This window comes from Meles meles, chromosome 5 (genome assembly GCF_922984935.1).
Source record: "Meles meles chromosome 5, mMelMel3.1 paternal haplotype, whole genome shotgun sequence".
Lineage (NCBI taxonomy): Eukaryota > Metazoa > Chordata > Mammalia > Carnivora > Mustelidae > Meles > Meles meles.
The window spans coordinates 39,135,079-39,157,530 of NC_060070.1; positions in this window are offsets into that span (position 1 = coordinate 39,135,079).

Genomic DNA, 22,452 nt, shown 5'->3' on the forward strand with positions numbered 1-22,452 from the left:
ACATACAAGTGCAAGTAACTATAGACACATACTTATCTATATAGAACTGCTGGGAAATGAGTCAGCTCTTCTAGACAGGTGAAATTTAGATGAGTTTCTGATTGATGAAGGGAAACTCTATGCTTTTGAAGTGTTGTTTATAAAATTATCCTCCCATGTACATATTTCTGAGAACAAGGAAGTACAACAATAATGCTTGGAGAAAATTGATGACAATACTCAGACACTAATAGCTAAAACTATTTATTCATAGAAGACATGTATTAAGAGATATGTAGCATATGTCTTGGAAGTAATAATAATAGCTACAACTTATTAGAATTTATCATATGCTAGGAACTTTGTATACACTAAATCTACAAAATGGTAAAGGTGGGTGTTAAAATGAAACTGTTATTAAAAAAAAACCCGGAAACTAGGCATTTTTAAAGAAAATTGACCTAAAGTCATTATTACATGTTAAAGTTAAGATTTTAGAACAGATCCCTTTATTCTGAAGACATTGTTTTTTGTTTTTTGTTTTTCCCTAGTTATTTTCTGTAGGTCCCTAGAGTCTTCAGTGTCAACAAGAGACTTCTTGGTGATTCTCTGAATCCCAGACCCAGGACACCCCAACCCCACCCAAACTTACCTATGCACACTTCAACAAGAGTAGCTCCATTTTATCTGCCTTACAATGGAGCTTTTGGAAACATTCAGATTGAAAGCAATCGAAGAAATCAAATAAGAATAATGTATTAGACCAAATTGGTCCTCTTTGTTCTCTTTCCTCTCTCCTTTTCTCCCCCACTGCCCTGCTCTCTTCTTTCCATGCTGCTCTTCCTCTTCACAATTTTTCACTCCCTCATAAGGCTCCCTAAAGCCAAAACAAATAATTGCAAATAGATATAAAAATGAAATCAGTAAACATTTATCATGTAGGAGAAATGGAGAAAAATATTTAGTAATAAACTTACTTGTTTCTAAAACCTGGAATTCAGTTGAATTGTCTATCTCCACAGTAGCTTTGCAACAGTTTTTCTGTAAGAAGTTATTTATTTGTCTGGTCGAGTAGCAATGGTTGAAAATTGTAGCTTTATTAAATGTCATTGAGGTCAATGCAAGATTTGTGTTCTGATGGCAAATATGTGTCCTCAAAGTCTTGCCAAAATCACAACTCTGAGTACAATTAGAGAAGTGTACTGAAACTGCAACAGAATTTAGGGTTCTAACTCATATATTAAAGTAGATGTACTTAAGTCCTCCGTGACATTGAACCCAGGTTCTCAATCCTAGGGGTTGAGAATTATCTGTGACACTTTTGAAAAACAAATAAGCATGAGATTTATCCATATTCACTGAATCCGTACCTTCAGGAATTACCTTTGTATCTATAATTTTTATTTATTTATTTATTTATTTATTTATTTATTTATTTAAGATTTTATTTATCCATTTGAGAGAGAGAGAGACAAAGAAAGAGACAGAGAAAGAATGACCAGGGGGAGAGGTAGACTTCCCACTGAACCAGGAGCCAGAAGTGGGGCTGGATCCCAGGACCCCAGGATCATGACCTGAGCCAAAGGCAGACGTTTAAACATCTCACAGGCACTCCTATTCATTTTTTTCACATTATTGATTTTAGAGACAGAAAGTGTGTGCAGGAGCTGAGGAGCTGAGTGCAGAGGGAGGCAGGAAGAGGAGAAGCCGACTTCCTGCTGAGTAGGGAGCAGAACCACCTGGGGCTTGATCTCAGGACCCTGAGCTCATGACCTGAGCTTAAACCAAGAGTCTGATGCTTAACTTACTGAGCCTCCCAGGTGCCTCTGTACTTCTAATTTTTAAAAAATCTACAGATGTTAAGATACATAGGATTGAGAGCAATATAAATATAAAGTTATTGAAAATGGCATACATTTCAAAATTATAATTGCATGTACCTATGCATCTATACACACATGAAACAAATCTTTACATTCAAGTGCTATAGTTTGTATATTAATTCCTCAGTCTCCCAGTTAGAGATATTCTACCTTTCACTTTGCTTTTACTGTGTTCTTAATAGCTTAGATTTAATTTTGACCCAAGCTAAAATTTAAAATTGACAAGGTCGGTGATAATTATAATGAGACAGATCCTCACTGAGATGTTAATGTATTGAATTGAATTCCCTTTAATATTAATGGGAGCTCAATCGGGAGATGACAGTGATAAGTATGTAATAACAGTTTTCTTCATAAAATAAAAGCCAGTTTTTTTTTTTAAATGTGAAACTCTTCTATTTATTTGCAATGTAAAAAGAAATCCTTCATTTATCATTCCAATCATTATTTTGAAGAATTAACTAAAATTCAGCAATGGTAAACCATTGCTTTGTGTATTTAACACTTCCTTTATTCTATCACCTTAAAAGTAGTATGAAGGCACAGAGTGTTACAGATACAAACTAAAGAGGTATTAGATGAATGCATATATCTTCATGAACCGTATAATGGTAATCTGGAAGGAGGGCAGAAGTTCTATTAATTTAATAATTAAATTTACTCTGGTGCAAAATAGAAAACCCATTTTCTATAATCTAAAAATTAGGACTCTACTTTTAGTAATTCAATTTACAATGAGGGTTGCAGATAATTTTTAGATATCCATTTACTAATTATTAACAGAATATTTGAATCTAGGCTTATCATCTCTATATTTCATTACATCCCCACTTGACTGATAACATAAATTACTTTTATATGACATTTTATAATTCAAGAAATGGGTTTCTTTTTGTTGTTACATTTAGTCCCTGTGAAAGTTCTGTGGAGTAGGTAGATGGATATCATTAACCAATTTTGTAAGTGAAGAAATTGACTACACTAAGGATAAAGGCCAAAGTCTTCCAGTTTAGAAAAAGCTAGTGTCAGGACCGAAACAAAAGTTGTCTGACTGCAAGTCCATAAAATGAAGGACAAATAGTATAAAAAGAAATCAATTAAATGTTATTTTTTATTGATTAGAAAAAATTCTGAAGGGATATGAATAAATCATAATATAAATTAATTGTGGGATTATCTTTGAGTTTTTGTTGACCTAAATTCTTTTTTCTGTTTTACAAAATAACTTTAAGCTGGCTAGCAGCAAGTTGACTAATGATAGAAAAGTTTACATAAGTAATCAAATTTCATAATGATATATTATTCAACTTTTTCTTATCCTCTTCTTAAGGCTAGTATTCTTAGACAAACTCTTAGGTACTCAGCACAGTGACTTATAAAGAAAGCACTCAAAAGTTTGATATGTAATTTAATTATAGAAATATCATTGGTTATTTGAGGTATGTATGGCCTATAATTAACTATATCTGTGAATGTAAATTGACTCCCAATCTCTTAAAACAGAATTTATCACATTTAGTTGACATGCAACATAGTGCACATTAATAGAATGTAGTATTATGTGTCATATACAAGTAAATAGGATGTAAGTATATACTTGACAAAACTTGAACACAGCAAGTTCAAAGAGGTCACTTTGATTCTATTCCAGAATTTATATTTAATGATTACATAGAGGAAACTTCTTCCTCTCTAATCTCACCCAACCTACCCAAGTAACATTCTCCCTTTCCCATGATGTTTGTCATATCCACTTAGAAATTTCACTTCTTAATAAAGTCTTATTACTTATTTCCTTTATCTTTAATAATTTTAGTCAATATCAAAATGTCTTGCCTGCAATGCCCTATTATAAATAAGTAAATAGTAAACAAATGAGTAATATTTTCTAAAATTAAAATGAATGCATTTTATAGAAATTCTATACTTAGAAAATTATGCATGCTGATGATTAATATTTGGTTGAGCTGGGAGTGGGGTGATAAATGAGAAAGGGGTCATTTCTAGGTGAAAGTCTACATAAGAAGAGAGAAAATGGTAAAGCTAAATAGTAGATAATGCTTAACATTATTCATATAAAGGGCAACACACTTGAACATAAGCTTTGATGTAGGTTTTTTTAAGTGACATTTTTTTCTTTGTAACATAAAGAATTTTAATATACTGCTAAAACCAGAATTTATAATCTTGAGGACATGATTTAGACTTCCTATGTAATATATTCAATTAGAAAATTCACTATGCCTCTGGGTATAAAATGGGAGACTAAAAAATCCTTATTAAGAAAGTACTCCCAGTGTGGTTTAAGGAAACAGGGGTAGAGTTGGGATTCTTAGTATTAGCTAGAAGAAAATTACATTATTTCATTCACATATGTGCACTTCAAGCATAATACCAGTTTATATGAATAAATCAGATGCTAAGTAAAAGGAGAAAAACAAAAGAAAAATTAAAATTCATTCATCAATTCTTTGGTTTTTGAAACCAGTTAATATCTCAGTCATTAGATCCAGTGAAGAAAGTATGTTCCAAATTATGATAATTACAATCACCAAGTATTAAATCATCATGGTGAGTCAGCCCATTGCTATAATTAATAGTCCCTCATTTAAGATACACTTTCAAATATTTAAAATGTGTTAATATAAAAATTATATGATTGTCAATTTTTCAAAGAAACAGACTTATGATTGAAGGTAATGATGGATTTTAGCTACCAAAACCACTATCTTTTCTTTTGAAGAAATTGTGAAAATTAGTACTATAAGTGAATTGTCTGATTGTTATTCAGTAAAGTGTTTTTTTTTTAATTTGCCCCTAGTGAAACTATGCATCATTTTAACTGATGTTCTATCATTCTCTCTTCTTATATATTTACTGTTAAAAATAAACTGGCATAAGTGTTGTTAAGTACAAACAAAATTACACTAAATCATTTGTGCCCAAGACACAATTAATTGTTCAGGAATAGTGACTGTTTTGGTTAGGACCCTAGTATACCGTTGAGTATGCTTAACAAGTACTAGTTCAGTTTGTACATATGTCTACTTATTCTTATTATAATTAGATTATTTAATTATATAAAACAATAAAAAATGGATGCAAAAAAAAGACTTGACCTTTAACTCTGAAAGTTATGTTGAATTATTTCAAAAGACTTTAAAAAGACAGGTAACTACTTTAAAAATGTTGCTAAAATATGTATGAATGATATGTTTAAAAAAGAAAAAAGATGAATTTGTAATTTGTAAAGATTTGCCATTCAGATTAGCTTCACAAGTCTCCCTTCACATTAAAAAAACAACAAAAACATTGGAATTTGTTGAGATGAAATTATGAGTGAGGTTTATGGAAGAATGACAATCCAGAATCCAAAGCATCATTTACACTCTCAAAGGAAAGGCCACGAAAACTCTGGTAAACAAATTTTCATTCAGCAGCTTTTCAGCTTTGGTAAAAAGTCATGTTCAGACTCTCAGTCTATGTTCATCCAAACTAATCAACAATACGTATCTTTGACAAGTAACTAGTCTTAACCACTGGAAAAAAGGAATTCACCTATAATTACGTTCCTAAAAAACACCAGAACACCAAATGAAAAAATGAGATTACCAAGATTGTTAAGATGTTATTTGAAGGACAGTCATAAAGAATGTAGCATCTGAACAAAGTTTCTTTCATGGTTATGGTTGAGTGCAAAAACAAAGACAAAAACAAAAACAAAACCAAGAGTAACTTAGAGTGGTCTAGAGTGTATGGTACAATGGGATATTGTCCAAGGAGATAGGGTGCTCAGGTGGTAGACACTTATGCAGCACATTGGAATCTGAAGCTATTGTCAAGTTAACCAATGCAATGCTGCCTAGCTTGCCTGCCCTCTCATCCTTTTAACATGTCTAAAGTGGTGTTGTTTTTCTGTTGGTGATCTTTGGTGCTATGCACATTAATTCTATCTATTGACTGTAGGGTTACACAATAAAAAGTATGAGGATTTATCTTGAGAAAAAATAGCTCTCATTTATAATTTTTATCACCTTATTTCCTTTTTCTCTTCCATCTTTTTAAACCTTTTTTTAACCAGTTGCATAGGTTTATGTTATAATACATACACATAGCATATAATCATCATTCAACCACATAATGACTCACTGTTGAGAATGTGTGTGTGCAACATATAGGTTCCTTTTATTACCACTTGTTTTTCTCTCCCAATGCAGCCAGTGCCTATCTTAACACCTTTATTATACTTTCTTTTGTTTATATCTATGTATTAAATGTGTTTGTTTGTATTGTTTGTATGTGTATTAATGAGATTAGGCTAAATTTCTATAACAAAAACAGTAACCACAAACAAAACTAGATGCCTCAAACAATAGGAATTTATTTTTCTCTCTCATGTTGAAGTCCAGGTAGTTGTTCTAGATCTGAGTTCCAGGTTTTCAAATAGATATTTAGGGACCTGGGTTTCTTCCGTCTTGTTTCTGTGCCATCCTCTTCAGAGATTTCCTTTTTTTACTTTAAGGGAGATTAAGGGGTTTTAGCCGATAGGAAAAAGGAAGTGAATATGGAAGTCAATCCGCTGTTCATGGGTCCCAGTCCAGAGATGGCACATGGGAAGTCACTCACAATCCATTGGCAAGAGTGGATTGGCAATTACTCACAATTCACTGGTATTTTTATCTTATGGTCTGTAATGTTAAAGTTTTATTTGAAAAATCCTTTTCTTCTCATATTTTTTTTTCTCCTCCTAACTTTGCCTTTAGCATTTGTGTCTTTTAATGCCCTTGGAGTCCTTCCCAATAGTATTAGTAGGAATTCATGTTTATGTTTTCCCTAAAGTGAGTCAGTTTTTAAACAACATATACTAAGAAATCTTTCTTTTTTCAGTTGATTTTTGGAGCCAGCTTTATCAAAATATCAAGTTTTTTTTGCTTTGAGATTTTTTTTAAATTACAACAATGGCTTTGTAATATGTCTTAATATCTTCTAAGATGAGCTATCTTATCCTCAAGGTTCATGGCTACTTATAGATACTTTTTCATATAAATTTTAGAGTATATTTATTAAATTTTTCAAAATAACAAAATATTATAGAATATTTGTTGACTGTATTTTACTATTTTTTGTTGTTTACTGTTGATTTAAGCAAATATGGTTAATTCCTATTAACTTATCATGTATCAATAAAATTATCAAACTCTTATTTGCTTAAGTAATTTGGTGATTTGATTGTTTTTTTTCCCCCTAGGAATTTATAGTTGTGGCAAAAAACTACAACTTACTTCTTCCCTTCCAAATGTTATGTCTGTGCTTGTTATTTCTTTTTCTTTTCTTATTGTATTAGCCAGGTTGTCTAGTATTATGTAAGTTACGATAAGCTTGGGCATTGTTACATTTTTCCCATACATAAAAAAGAGTATATCAAGTATTTACTTACATAATATTTTTCTATAGCTTTTGGTATAAAGTTTTTACCTTCTATTCTTAGTTTTCTAAACATTTCTTCTGTAAATTAGCAAAACTTCTATTATATATTAGATATTCACATAAATAAATGTACTTAAAAGATCATCTGCATCATTAGTTAAAATTGATTATTTTCCTCTTTATGCATGAAAGTAGGACTATCCTTGTATTCTGACAATAAGCCAAATCCAGTCATGATGCACACTTATTAATTACATATTGGATTTTTTCAGCCATAGTTTTATTCATTTCTGCTTCTACACTGATGAGTCTGTAATTAACTTTTCTTATATTATTGTTACAGAGTTTTGAATTCAATATTATATTACCTTTATAAAAGAGTAAGGTATAAGTGAAGAGACAATGAAATAATTAACATGGGAAACCAATTTATTTTATTACAAATTGACTCAAAATAGATTAAAGACTTGAATGTAAGAACTAAGACTATAAGAAAGTTTCTTGACATTGGCCTTGGGAAAGGTTTTTTGAACTTGAAAGCAAAAGCAATGTCAACCAAAACAAAAATAAACCAGTGGGACTGGAGGAAATATTTGCAGAGCACATATTTGATAAGGGATTAATGTCCAAAATGAATAAAAATCTTATAACTCAATAGCAAAAATTGCAAACATCTCAATTTAAAATAGGAAAAGAACCTGAGTAAACATTTTTCCAAATAAGATATTCAAATGGCCAATAGGTATCTGAAAAGATGTTTAACATCCCTAATCATCAAGGAAATATAAATCGAAACCAGAATAAGATGTCACCTCACACATGTTAGGACATCTGTTATCAAAAAGATAAGAGATAAATGTTGTTGAGGATACAGAGAAAAGGATAGCCTTGTACATAGTGGTGAGAATGAAACTGTTACAGTCACTATAGAAAACAATATGGAGGAACCTGAAAAAATTTAAAAATAGAACTACCTCCTTGTTTCTACAGATTGACATATTGGATGTGTTCTGTGGCTACAAATGGTCTCAGGAAGGCTCCCTGGTGAGGTTGGCCTGGTGGCTGTGCTCAGCAATTGGGCAACACTACAAGCTTTCTCTCCTGCCTGGCCAGGGCTATAGAATGGGCTCCAAGGCTTGTAAGACTGTTTGGCTAGAAACCAAACCAGGCAGACCTGCTGAATGAGCCGCCTGGCTTGTTGGGGCTACCATCCTGGCTCTGCAGATGGACGGATGTGCTGACTATGAGTTCTTTTTGAGCACTGCTGCCTGCAACAGTGCAGTATATAGAGATCACTAAATGCTGATTTTCTGATTATGCCTAGTGGTCTGGCCTTCAGATTCCCCCAGTGTTTCCTATGAGGCAAGGCCCAAGTGGATCTCCTGGAAAGTGTCCTGCAGTGCTGGGAAAGCTGGATGTCTACCCTGGGCTCTGTTTTCCCTCTGGAGAAACTGTAGGCATCTCTGTGTGGTGTGGAGCCCTCTTGGTGTGGTGTTGTGCTGGCCTGAGAGTGGAGCCATGCAGTCTAAGTGAAAGTATTCCTCTCACTTTTCTCTGTGGTCCTTCTTGGTCTCTGTGTGAGTGGTGGGGTTGGAGGGCTTCAGCCTCATCTTCTTTAGCTTCTGGGATTTGTACAATGACATCTTGCCTGTGGATAATTGCTAGTTAGCCTCCTTGTTAGGGGCGCTGATAATGGGAATATAATATTTTGGTACTGTGATGACATCACCGATTTCTTTTTTAACAGTTTATGAAGTTGTAATTCACATGACATATAGTTCATCTATTAAAATTATAAAACTTAATGGGTTTTAGTATAGTTATCACAATTAAACACATCATCACAATTAACTTTGGAATATGTTTATTACCTCAGGAAAAAAAAAAACTCATACCTTTAATACATCCCCATTAATTTCCCCTCCCTCATTGAAGCCAGCTCCTGGTAACCACTAATCTCCATAGATCAATAGATCAACATGATCTGTTGATCATAGATCATATTTATGTCTCCATAGATCATATTCTGAGCATTTATTATAAATGAAATCATACCATATATATGGTGTTTTGTGACTGACTTCCTTAGCTTAGCATGTTTTCAAAGTTCATCTGTATTAGGTATCATACTTTGTTCATTTATATTACCTTCATTTGTATTACATGAGTAATATACCTTCTTAAGGATATATAATTTTATTCACTCATTCATCATTTGTTGGTTACTTGAGTTGTTTCTATTTTTTGGCCAGTATGAGTAATGCTACTATAAACATTTCTTATACATGTTTCTGTGTGGGCACATTTTTATTTCTCTTGAATAAAACCCTAGGAGTCTAAGGTACCTAGGTGGTTCAGTCAGTTAAACAACAGAGATTTCAGCTTAGGTTATAATCTCAGGGTTGTGAGATCAAGACCTGTGTCAGGCTCTATACTGGGCATGGAGCCTGCTTAAGATTCTCTCTCTCCATCTTCCTGTTCCCCTCTCCCTCACTCTCTGCCTCCCTCACAAAAAAAAACAAAACAAAACAAACAAACAAACAAAAAAAACCAACAACAAAAAAACAAAAACCAAAAATACAGAAAACAACAACAACAACAAAAAAACACCTAGGAGTCAAGTTAGTGTGTTATATAGGAACTATGTTTAACCTTTGGAGAAACTGTAAGACTGTTTTCCAAAGTGGTTGTACAACTTTATATTACCACTGAAAGTATATGATTACTGATTTCTTCATATACTGGCTAATATTATTATCTGACTATATAATTAAAACTATACTAATAGAAGTGAAGTGCTATTGCCTTGTGGTTTGATTTACATTTCCATGATGGCTAATGATGTTAAACATCTTTTCATGTGCTTATTGGACATTTACATATCTTCTTTGAAGAAATATCTATTCAAATCCTTAACCACTTTTTAATTGGATAATTTATTTTGAAATTGGCTTCTTATATAAGTAAGTAATTTTGATAAAATTAACCATCTTTTCCTCCTCAATATATATGATACTTGGTCATGGTAGATAATACTTATAATTTTTAACTGTCTTTACCAATACTTTACATAAATTTTTAAAAATAAAAATTCAGTAGTGAGACTATATTTTTAAGCTATAAATGTCAATTTTTAATATTAGAGCTTTGCTAGGATCATAAAATGAATTTGATAGATTCTTATTTCTTTCAATGCATGGTATTATTGAGAATTTTTGCTTGAGTAAACTCTATATTAAATCAATCTCTCTACAGAATATTCGCTAGAAATAATTGGAGTATTTGGGGAACTGTAGGGAGAGTTGAGGTGCATCTAAGGCAGCCAAGAAGTCTACTGGACTCCGAGAAAATTGAGAAGAATTTGAGTTGCACTTGTTTTTTAACTTCAGCCATCAGAGCCAGCTGGGCAAGCAGCTCTAGGAGATAAAACTTCACTTTGAAGACTTGTGGAAGCAGATGAATTGCAGTCAAGAACCCCACCACCTTCCAAAATTCACAAGGGTGCATAATAAGGAGAGAAGCATGAGGAAGGGACAAGGTGTCTGAAGCACCCTGAAGGGCTGAACATTTTTTGCCAAGGGAAATTAAAGAATCTTCTAACAGAGTTACTAAAAGCTCCTCCAACTCCTAGTGGACATTTAGTCATTTTCTTCTTTCCCTGAACCTGGCAGATAGCAGTTGTGCTATAAAGCAGATCAGAAATAGACAAAGGAGTTGCATTTCCCTGAGTTGTAGTGTGAGGTAAAATTTGTAGCCCCACTAAGACTATGCTCTCCAAACTTAGAAGAGTGGATGTCTGCACAACAGTAATTATGATTGTTCTTATTCTCATGAATATTCCCCTCATTTTTATTTAACTGTAGGCCTTTAGCTTTCAGTGGCCAAAAAGGAATGAGAAACAATTAGCTTCACATTAAAGATGATAATTTTTTTACAGTAGCACTTTAATGTGAAAACTTTAATGGGCAAACGAATCATGTAAGTTTCTCCATAAAATGCCAATTATGCTTCAGAGCCTGAGAACCTGGATTATATCAAGTTTCCAGTCATGCTGATACTACTGGTCTATAGAGTACGCTTTGAGTACTGACACATTAGAGCAGGTGATTCTCACTAAATGATACTAACCAAATCAACTGAGGAACTATTTTTAAAAGCAGAGAGCTAATCCCATTTTCTCTCCATTCCACACTTTTCCAAATAGAGTGGAGGGTTTATCAGTGATGTCAGAGATGATGACCTGGTCATATTTATTTCGAAGAAAATAAAAAATAGGTAAAAATGTCCAGATAGTTCTAAAATGATGTATCTTCACTGGGGGGTTAGGACGATTCCTTGGTAATTATAAGAGTAAATCCTCAAAATCTAGATGTGAACCTGTAATTAATTAAGTTCAAAATGGCTTTACTAAATTTGGGACAAATATAGGGTAATTCTGATTTTGATACAATGAGAATTGGAGATAGGCTCCCTGGAAAATATTAGGCTCCCTGGAAAATATAGAAAAGCCCCCGGGCGCCTGGGTGGCTCAGTGGGTTAAGCCGCTGCCTTCGGCTCAGGTCATGATCTCGGGGTCCTGGGATCGAGTCCCGCATCGGGCTCTCTGCTCTGCAGGGAGCCTGCTTCCCTCTCTCTCTCTGCCTGCCTCTCTATCTACTTGTGATCTCTCTCTGTCAAATAAATAAATAAAATCTTAAAAAAAAAAAAAAAAGAAAAGAAAAGCCCCAAATCATGAAGCTAAATGCCTTATTGCATTAAATACAAGAAATGCATGAGTTTTGCTAATATTCCATGGTTTATATGATTCTAATTGTAACCGCTGTGGGTGCATTAATGAGTTTAGCCTCATATACATTACAATGACATTCAAATACAAATTAGATTATTCATTCATAACTTTATTTAGGAAGAAACTTATTCCCATTAGAAACAACTTCTCATTTTTTCTCTTTGGAGTAGCAGTGCAGTTCCTAGGAGAAATCACTTGGTCAATGCCAGCAGTCTGGTTCAATTTCCTACTATCCAGGGATCCTGAGATTCAAACATCTGTGAAATTTCCAATGGCTTCTTCATGCCAGTGGAAAGTAAAAAATTTCTTGCTTTGATGGTGTTTCCAGATGTTCTTAATGCTGCACATATGGCAAGGGCCATTCTCTCCTAATAAGCTGAGGTTTCCAAAGAATCACACTAGGCAACTGAAATGCAACAGACCCTGAAATCTATTCATGGATTGGCTTTATCTGAAAAGCATTTATATTTTTGACAACCAATATAATGATCCCAAAACCTATATGTAAGGTCTCTTACGCAGTCATAATGATGAAACAATTTGTAAAATACCCTTTGTTTCTGGCAAAGGGAAGCAGCTTAATCACCAAAAAGAAACTTAAGTTTACTAGAATTTCCTTTTGAAATTATATGTTTTTTCTATTGTTACAGACTTTGAAGTTTAACTATCGGGAGATATTTCTTGGGCATATAGCTGGAAAAGTGAAACTGCCTTTGATTTGTTACTCTCCTTTTAATGTGCCCTTATCCCTGTCCTCAACTGTTCTACTCAGCTAATTCTTTTTAGTTACATTTTAGTAAAAGTAAGTTAAACTGTTTGGATAGAAAACTTCTCCAATTCTATAACAAATTGTTCAGTTGAGGAGGCAGATACAAGTTACCTGAACTATTGAAATAGTCTCCCAAACTCATTAGACCAGTGTTTTTTAAAATAATGGTCCCCGACCAGCAGTGGAACCAACATCACCTGGAAACTTGTTAAAAATGCAAATTCTTTTGATGGCTGCATAGTATTCCATTGTGTATATATACCACATCTTCTTTATCCATTCATCTATTGATAAAGAAATGAAATCATGCCATTTGCGACGACGTGGATGGAACTAGAGCGTATCATGCTTAGTGAAATAAGTCAATCGGAGAAAGACAACTATCATATGATCTCCCTGATATGAGGACATGGAGAAGCAACATGGGGGGGTAGGGGGATAGGAGAAGAGTAAATGAAACAAGATGGGATTGGGAGGGAGACAAACCATAAATGACTCTTAATCTCACAAAACAAACTGGGGGTTGCTGGGGGGAGGTGGGATTGGGAGAGGGGGAGCGGGCTATGGACATTGGGGAGGGGAGGCGAACCATAAGAGACTATGTACTCTGAAAAACAACCTGAGGGTTTTGAAGGGTCAGGGGTGGGAGGTTGGGGCAACCTGAGGGTTTTGAAGGGTCAGGGGTGGGAGGTTGGGGGAACAGGTGGTGGGTAATGGGGAGGCACGTTTTGCATGGAGCACTGGGTGTTGTGCAAAAAGAATGAATACTGTTACACTGAAAAAATAAATAAAATGGAAAAAAAATGCAAATTCTCTGGCACCACTACAGATCTCCTGAATTAGAAATTCAGGTGGGACCCAGCATGCTGTATTTTAACAAGGTTCCCAAGTGTTTCTGAGCAAGGTAAAGTCTGGAAACCACTGCCTTAGACTTTATCAGTGCTGGAGTAGAAATCTGAACCATTGTGGTGGGACAGTAAGGGAAGAAGTCAGCTACAACTAAGAAGATCAAGGATGTTTTCACAGTCAATGTGGAATTTAAACAATTTCAAAAAACACCTTTAATAAGTTGAGAAAGATTTTATTGAAGAGTATTAAGACCGAAAAGAACATTAAGCTCTCCAAGAATGCATTGTCTATTTGGGGGATTGAGTGGTTGATTAATAGGGCTACTTATGGGAAACAATGATAAGAGAGGACGGGGACAGTGGTCTGGCTCACTGGGTGAAAAGTTCTCTATGGATTTTGTCCTCTCAGGAAGAAGCAACCATCAAAGGTTGCTGAACCCAAGAGTGACATCATCACATTTGCTTTCTAAGGACAGAAGCTCAGCAGTAGAGTGGTGGACTGAGGTAGGTAGAGAATGAGAAAGATACCAAGTAATCAGTTATTTTCATATCAAGATGAGAAATGATGAGGTTTGAAATTATAATTAGGGAAATCAGAGGCTGGTTTTAATAATTTTTCAAGGTAGCATTGTGATCAGTTAAAGTATTAGAAGATTCCCTTCTAGTAAATGCGTAGAAGGTAGCAAAAAATCATTACTCCGTCTTAACAACTCTCTTTGCATCTGGGAATTATTTTATTTCTGATGATAATATCCACATCTCTGTTCCCTCGATCTTTTTGTTTGTTTGTTTGTGTTATATAGATATGTATAAAAATGTGACTTGTCTTTCTCTTAAATACAGTAATTTGTATTTTTGATTCCTGTGTAATGGAGGAAAAGAGAGGTAAAGGCACAAAGAAGCACAAAGTAGGGGGCACCTGGGTGGCTCAGTGGGTTAAAGCCTCTGCCTTCAGCTCAGGTCATGATCCCAGGGTCCTGGGTTTGAGCCCCACATCGGGCTCTCTGCTCAGCAAGGAGTCTGCTTCCCTCTCTCTCTTTGCCTGCCTCTCTGCCTACTTGTGATCTCTGTCTATCAAATAAATAAGTAAAATCTAAAAAAAAAAAAAGCACAAAGTAAAAAAATAAAATAATATAAGCACAAATGGATACATTAAAAATGCAAATCTGAGACGTGTAATAAAATTGGATTCTTGGGTGGTTTTAGCTCTATGAGGCATGTGCAGTATGGTGTTGTGGAAAAAGCACTTGTTTCCACTTCAAGTTCTGTCACTTTTAACTGTATGTTGAAGAGGTCATCAAAAAGATATAATCACTGGGCCTAAGTATGCAGAGACTCCTTGAAATAGGCTTCTGCTTGTCTTTCCTGCTCCCAGGTGTTTCTCCAAGGACACAGCCTTGTGATAGTGATGTGGTGTTGAGATCACCTGCATGGTTTATGTGAGGGAACCCAGTGAAGACCTCTATATAAACTGAAGATTGGGCAGGTGGGAGTAGGGATCTACCTGTCTTGCTGCCCCTGGAGACAAGCCTCATATGTAAGTTCCCTTGCTTATTTTTTTTTAAGATTTTATTTATTTATTTTTATTAAAATTTTTAAGATTCTTATTTATTTATTTGATAGAGAGAGATCAGAAGTAGGCAGAGAGGCAGGCAGAGAGAGAGGGGGAAGCAGGCTCCCTGCTTAGAAGAGAGCCCGATGCGGGGCTCCATCCCAGGATCCTGCGATTATGACCTGAGTTGAAGGCAGAGGCTTTAACCCACTGAGCCATCCAGGCGCCCCTCCCTTGCTTATTAAAACTGACGCTCAACCAAGCTGGTGTGGCCTGCCTCTTTCATCTTTCCCTGCCCTGCGTAGGGGGTCCAGTTTCAGATAACACCTGGGAACTTTCTGAGGAGCTTGCAAACCAGCACTGTGAGATCATGGTCTAGTCATTTTCTTCTCTGGGTGAAGTTTATTCACAAGATAAATGGGGATGGGGGGATTAGATGTTAGAAACTTGGATATCAATGTGTGAGTAAGAAGAGAGTTCTCCGATTTATATTGGCTATTCTCAAATTTACAAGTGTTTTTTGGGCAGGAGGTTGGAAAAAAGTCAATACAGCTGAAAAAGGAATATACAAATGGATACCCATGTGTGATCTTCTGTCAAAAAAAAGAAAAAAATCCAGAGTAATTTGTCTGGAATGAAAAACCTGGCTGACTTTGATTGGATCAGTGACTATACTTATAGCCTGGTCCTACTGAAGGCAGGTGACATTTCCCTCATTCACGCTCCTATACTTATTTTATCTTGGGCCTTGAAGGCTATTTTGTGACTGTCTCTACTGTACTGCAAACCCAGGTGTTGGATTTACCAATGTATTCCCAGTATTAACACAGTGCCTGAAGAAATTTATATTTGATAAATTAATGACTAGTAAATTATTAGCTAAGAAAAACAACCTATTTGTCAGCCATGGACATGTATACTTACCCGAAACAGGCAATTTCTCATATAAAACAATACTTTAGTGTCTCTTTATTTTCACATCTTCACATCATTTCTCATATTTATCACAGGATTAGAAGTATTAGGAGATACATAAAAAATTAGTCTGGTTTAGTTTTCACTATGTCAGATATATTACATGGCATATACTAAGGTTCTCATTTAACCTATATCACAGTCCTGCAAATATTAACCCCTTCATTTTTAAATAAGAAAAATATGCACCCTAAATTTCAATTAACTGGCTCAAAAGGCTATTTGTGTTCAGAACTACCCTATTATCCTGATTCCTTTTTTACCATAATTGAAACTAAAATACATTTCATCATTTCTGTGAATTGCTTATTTTGCCTTTCTGATTATTTTTTTAAGTATAGTTGACACATAAACTTACATTAGTTTCAGGTGTACAACATAGTGATTCAACAAGTGTCTACATTATGCTGTGCTTACAAGTGTAGCTTCCATTTGTAGCTACCATGGTGTGCCTATCCATCACCAGTATAATATCGTTTACTATATTCCTTATGCTGTCCTTATCATTCCCATAACTTATTTATTCTATAACTGGAAGCCTGTAGCTCCTCCCACTCTCCTTCACCCATTTTGCCCAACCCCCACATCAATCCCCTCTGGCAACCATTAGTTTGATTAGTTTGGTCTCCGTATTTATAGGTCTGCTTCTGCTTTTTGTTTGATGATTCATTTGATTTTTTTTTTTTTTTTTAGATTCCACACATGAATGGAATCTATAGTATTTGTATTTCTCAGTCTGACTTATTTCACTTACATAATATTCTCTAGGTCCATCCATGTAATTGCAAGTAGCAAGTTTTTTGTTTTTCATTTTCGTTTTTGTTTTTTTGCCACATGATATTCTACAAGTGCAGCTATGGAAAAGTGCTTGTCAGTTGAAATAAAAACCACATTTGATAGAGGGGGAAAAGTGGGGGGTACCCCTGGGTGGCTCAGTCAGTTAAGCATCTGCCTTCAGCTCAGGTCATGATCCCAGTGTCCTGGGATTGACTCCCGCATCAGGCTCCCTGCTCAGCAGGGAGCCCACTTCTCCCTCTGCCTGCTGCTTCTCCTGATTGTGGTCTCTGTCTCTGTGACAAATTCAAATGAATAAAACCTTTAAAAAATTCAGTTTATCTAACCTCCCAAACATTAAAGAAAGTTCTAGAGAAATGTGGATCTATGGGCGCCTGGGTGGCTCAGTGGGTTAAGCCGCTGCCTTCAGCTCAGGTCATGATCCCAGGATCCTGGGATCAAGTCCCACATCGGGCTCTCTGCTCGGCGGAGAGCCTGCTTCCCTTCCTCTCTCTCTGCCTGCCTCTCTTGTGATTTCTCTCTGTCAAATAAATAAATAAAATCTTAAAAAAAAAAAAAAAAGAAATGTGGATCTTTCTTATGGTTGAATAATATTCCAGTGTGTGTGTGCATGTGTGTGTGTGTATAATCACATCTTCCTTATCCATTCAGCTATCCATGGACTCTTAGATTGCTTCCATATGTTGGCAATCTACAGATTCAATGCAATTTCTATGAAAATAAGAAAAGCATTTTTTACAAAGCTAGAACAAATAAAACTAAAATTTGTATGGAACCTCAAAAGATTCTGAAAAGCCAAAGCAATCTTAAGAAAGAAAAACAAAGCTGGAGGTATCACAATTCCAGATTTCAAGATATACTACAAAGCTGTAGTCATCTGATCGTTTATTGCTAATGAACCTGTCCTAAACCCCTGGATTCTCCTTTCTCTTAGGCCACCCTACCCTAAGACCCTACTTCTTTATTCAGATCCTACTTCTCAGTATGTGGTTAGTCAACATTCTCAAGTTAAGGCAGCAAAGGACTTCCCTATAGATCTTGTTCACTGAGGTGACAAAGTAGTCTATATATCTATGTTATGTGTTTAGAACTGTTCAATCTGTTTTTTTTTCAAAGTTCCTTCCATACTATAATGGGAACACTTCCACTAAGAGTGAATTCAGACTTTATTTCTCTTTACCTTTTATTAATTTTGGGAAAAGCACACTGATCCACAGGATAAAGAAGACACCTTAAGCACTAATTCCACCAATTTGTAGAATGACCTTATAAAAGTCAAATATTTTGCTTAATTTTGAGTGTGTATAAATTTATTGGTGAAAATGACATCAACAATTTTAGTGAAATACGTGAAAGCTTGGGATGCTTAGAGTTGTGAGATAATGCAGTTGTCATAAATCATTCTCTGTAACTGTCATGTTGATTTAAATTGATGATCATACACTAGCCACAGACTTAGAATATATTTGTTTTTCTCACATGAGAAGTAGAAAAAAAATAGAAATTAATGCTGTTACATCTGTATCTATTACAAATAGTGAACTGAATATCTTTGGTAAATTCAAAATGCTTTTTTCACTTTTTTTTCAATGTGCTATCAAATTTTCTTCCACCCGTACCACTGGAACAGTTGTAGGATAAATGAGGCCAATTAGCTGGAACACAGAGACGACTTTCACCTCATATTTGTTATAAAAAGCCTAATAGTCTTATGAAAATGTGAAATAAATACTGGTACTATGGAGATGTCTTTTGGAATTTTTGTGGACTTTATGGTTAAAAGTGAAGTAAAGTTGTCAGAATGATTGATTGCTATGTTTCATCATATCTGCTCTAGTTGTATGATTTGAAAGCATTCTATGGAGTTAGGAAAATCTATAGACTTTTCTTGCTTCCCTTTGCCACAATGAGCTATTTGGGATTTGCCACTTTCTTTGTAATGTCTTATAGGGTGAACACAAAGGAAAAGTCAAAGGTGAGTCCTTCTGTTGAGTTAAAAGGAATAGATTTTTGGCTGTGTTTAAACACAACTGCAAGATTGACTATTCTCATTGAATTGACTGATCAATTTGGTCCAACAACAAATTTGAGTTTTATCTTCTTTCAGTATATTGATTAAATACACGGGTTGTTTTTGTACACTTGCTTGTATGGGAACTGCTGCAGCATAGCTTGTTAACCTGGGCCTTGGAGTCCGACAACTTCAGTTTCTATCTCGCCTCCTCAAGAAATAACTGTTATTTTGTCTCCATTATCTCATATGTAAAATGGAGATTATACTGGAATGAATTTCTTAGTGTTATTATGAAAATTAAATTAGAGATTTAACAGGCTTGAGCAGTACCTGGCACAAACTAAGTTTATTAACTATTATTTTATCATCCTAATTACATTGTATGTCTACATATATAGACACACAAGCTCTGGTATCAGGTTATGTATATATATTATAAATTTACTCATGAAATTCAGCTTAAAAACTCATTTAACTAAATAAAAGTTTAATTAATTTATTTTTACTTGTTGCCTAAAGTCCTGTGGAGAAAATAACCAGATGTTTGACAACCTACATTGTGTCAACTTGCCACAGAAAAGCCAATTCAATTAAAAAATGTAATTATTCATTCCAATGGTCTGTTTACACAGTACAAGGCATTTAGGTTGGCCACATTTTTACTTAATTGTTCAAATAATTGGACTTTGGGTAGATAGAGCCTGGAATGGTCAAATTTGATGCTGCTGAATGATTTGGTTGTTTAGATTTGTCATGACTCATTAACTATAAGTAGCAACAGAATTATTTCTGGTTTCTTGCCATTTACAGGATCATGTAGTTAGGTTGCAGAAAATTTTAACGGTGAGAACATTTTGTTGTTGTATCTAATTGTATTTCATCCATGAATATACAATATAATTTTTTAAAAAATTACTATGTATTAGATTTTGGAGACTACATATATCCACACACTATGTTTTTATCTACACACACTATGTTATTATCTAGATAGACATAGATAGAGATAGTCTCCAAATTGTGCACATATATATGTACATATTATGTGTAAAGTATCTATAAACATATACACAATTATACTCATTACCTGAAATATTCTTAAATTCTTATAAGCAGTGTGATAAATGGTAAAGTGTGAAATTTGGTTGCTGTGCTAAATCCAGATTATGTCAAAAATATTCTCAGATATTTAAAAGATAAACACTTATATTTGTTTATTTAAATAATATGGTACTGTGATATTCTTGTCATTCAGAATTACACAAATAAGGCAATAATAATCAATGAAGGAACAGAAGTCTACGAAAAGCAATTTATAGAGCATCTAATTACCTAAAATAACAGCTGCCACTAAAGGGAATTCAAATATGTACAACCCATTAAATTCATATTTATTTAGGGGTTGCAGTTAGCCATTCTACTGGAATCAATATGTAGATGTTTCCTTTCTCCCCAAACTATTCCTGATGTTCTGTGGTATAAACTGTAATATAAAATAGTCCAAGCCACAAGGAATTTCCCCTATATCAAGAGCTTAAATGAGAAATTACATAGTTTGAAAATCAGTTGTGCATTAACTTTCTTCAAAAGAAATTTAAAAGAGGAAGGAAAGTTCCAGGCAATAAAAAGTCCAATTAAAACACCAAGAGGAACTTTGCACAGTTTCAGGTTTTTTTTTTTTTTTTTTTTTTTTGTTCTTGGATTTGCTGTTATTTTTCTGTAAATCATCAAGAAATACAGAAAGCAGGGCACCTGGGTGGCTCAGTTGTTAAGTGTCAGCCTTCCGCTTAGGTCATGATCCCAGAGTCCTGGGATCAAGCCCCACATTGGGCTCCCCACTCAGCGGGAAGCCTGCTTCTCTCTCTCCCTCTGCCATTCCAGGGCTTGTGCTCCCTCTCTCACTGTGTCTCTCTCTGTCAAATAAATAAAATCTTAAAAGAAAAAATACAGAAAGCTTTTCTAGTTATACTACCAAAAATATATCAAAGTATGTACATACACAATGTGTACTCATTACCTGAAATATTGTTATGAGTAATAAATGGTAAAGGGTAGGAACATGCTTGCTATGCCACAGCCTTCCTAAGTAGAAAACTAATTTCTTTGTACTGAGAAAGACCTCGTCTCTTTCTAGTTTGTGGACAAGATTTTTGGTGACCATCAAAACCCCCAAGAGGATCTGAGGTGAGGAAAGAACATCATTTAAGCAGAGTTGTTTTCCTTCAAGGCATGAAATAACTGGTAAGAGTCTGTATCTTTTTACCTTTTCAGCTGGTATTGAATGTGTATGAATCTGATGTGTCAAAAATATTTATAATAGATGACTTGGGGCCTGATGCTGCAGCCCTCAGGCAGTTCAAACTCCAATTGACTTCACTGAGAACTTTACCTGTCCAAGGTCCAGCTGCCTTGTGCCTGTAGGGTAAAAGGAAAAGCTTAAATGAAGCACTGGTTCAGGGTTTCAAGAACTATAGACAAAAAGTCTTAGATGACTGGAGAGAGAGATTTGCAGATGGTTGCCTGTCTGAAAGCTTTAATGGACAAAAGTGGCTTGGTCTACTAAGAAAGCAATAATTTTGATTGATTCTCCTCCACTTACTTATGAGCATAAAGTCAGTATATTTGAGCAGCAAAAAATAATGCCAATGCTTCTCAGACTTTTAAATTCTATTTTGATGTCAAAAGCTCTTAAGTATTTATGAAGAGCCAGCCAACTTCTTCTTTCTCCTAGACTTATCAATTATAAGGCACAACAAAAGAAATAAGTATATATTAAAGGCTTGAAGGCTAAAAGATCACTGCATGAAATTTTAAGGAAGGTTTTCCATTCACAGAAATTTAAAGGCAAACTGAGGCACTGGCACTTTGAAGATTTGCCCGTCCTACCATCCCATGGTGCATATGAACAAACTAGAACCAGAGGTGAGAAGACTTCCTTCCACTCTCCTCCAGTGATCTCTTGGTTTGCCATATTCCAGCCTCCTCCATTTATATTTCCCTTCCCCTCCAAAAAAATTACTTTTATCTGGGAGAAACATCCTCTTTTTGTTGAAGAACTAGCATATTATCTGATTTTTAAGTACAGTTGTTAACTGTTTAAGTCCCAGTGTCTCAGACTCCTTTTCTCCCTCTATTAAACAGGGTGTTTGAGCTAGATTACTTTGTCAGTTAACTTCCAACTATGTTATAATTTCATTGCATTAATTTTTCCTACCAGTTTGCATTTCTCCTACATTATCCTAATAGAACTGCTTCAGGCAAAAAACACTGGGTAACCTTGTGTTTGCTAAGTTCCTTGCTTTTCTCTTTAATATATCACTCCTGCTTTTCAGATACCCTTACCTTAACACTGACCTGCTGAGTGCAGTGAGACACACTGTGGCATCCCATGCTTCAAATATTTTGATATAGAAGCACTCAA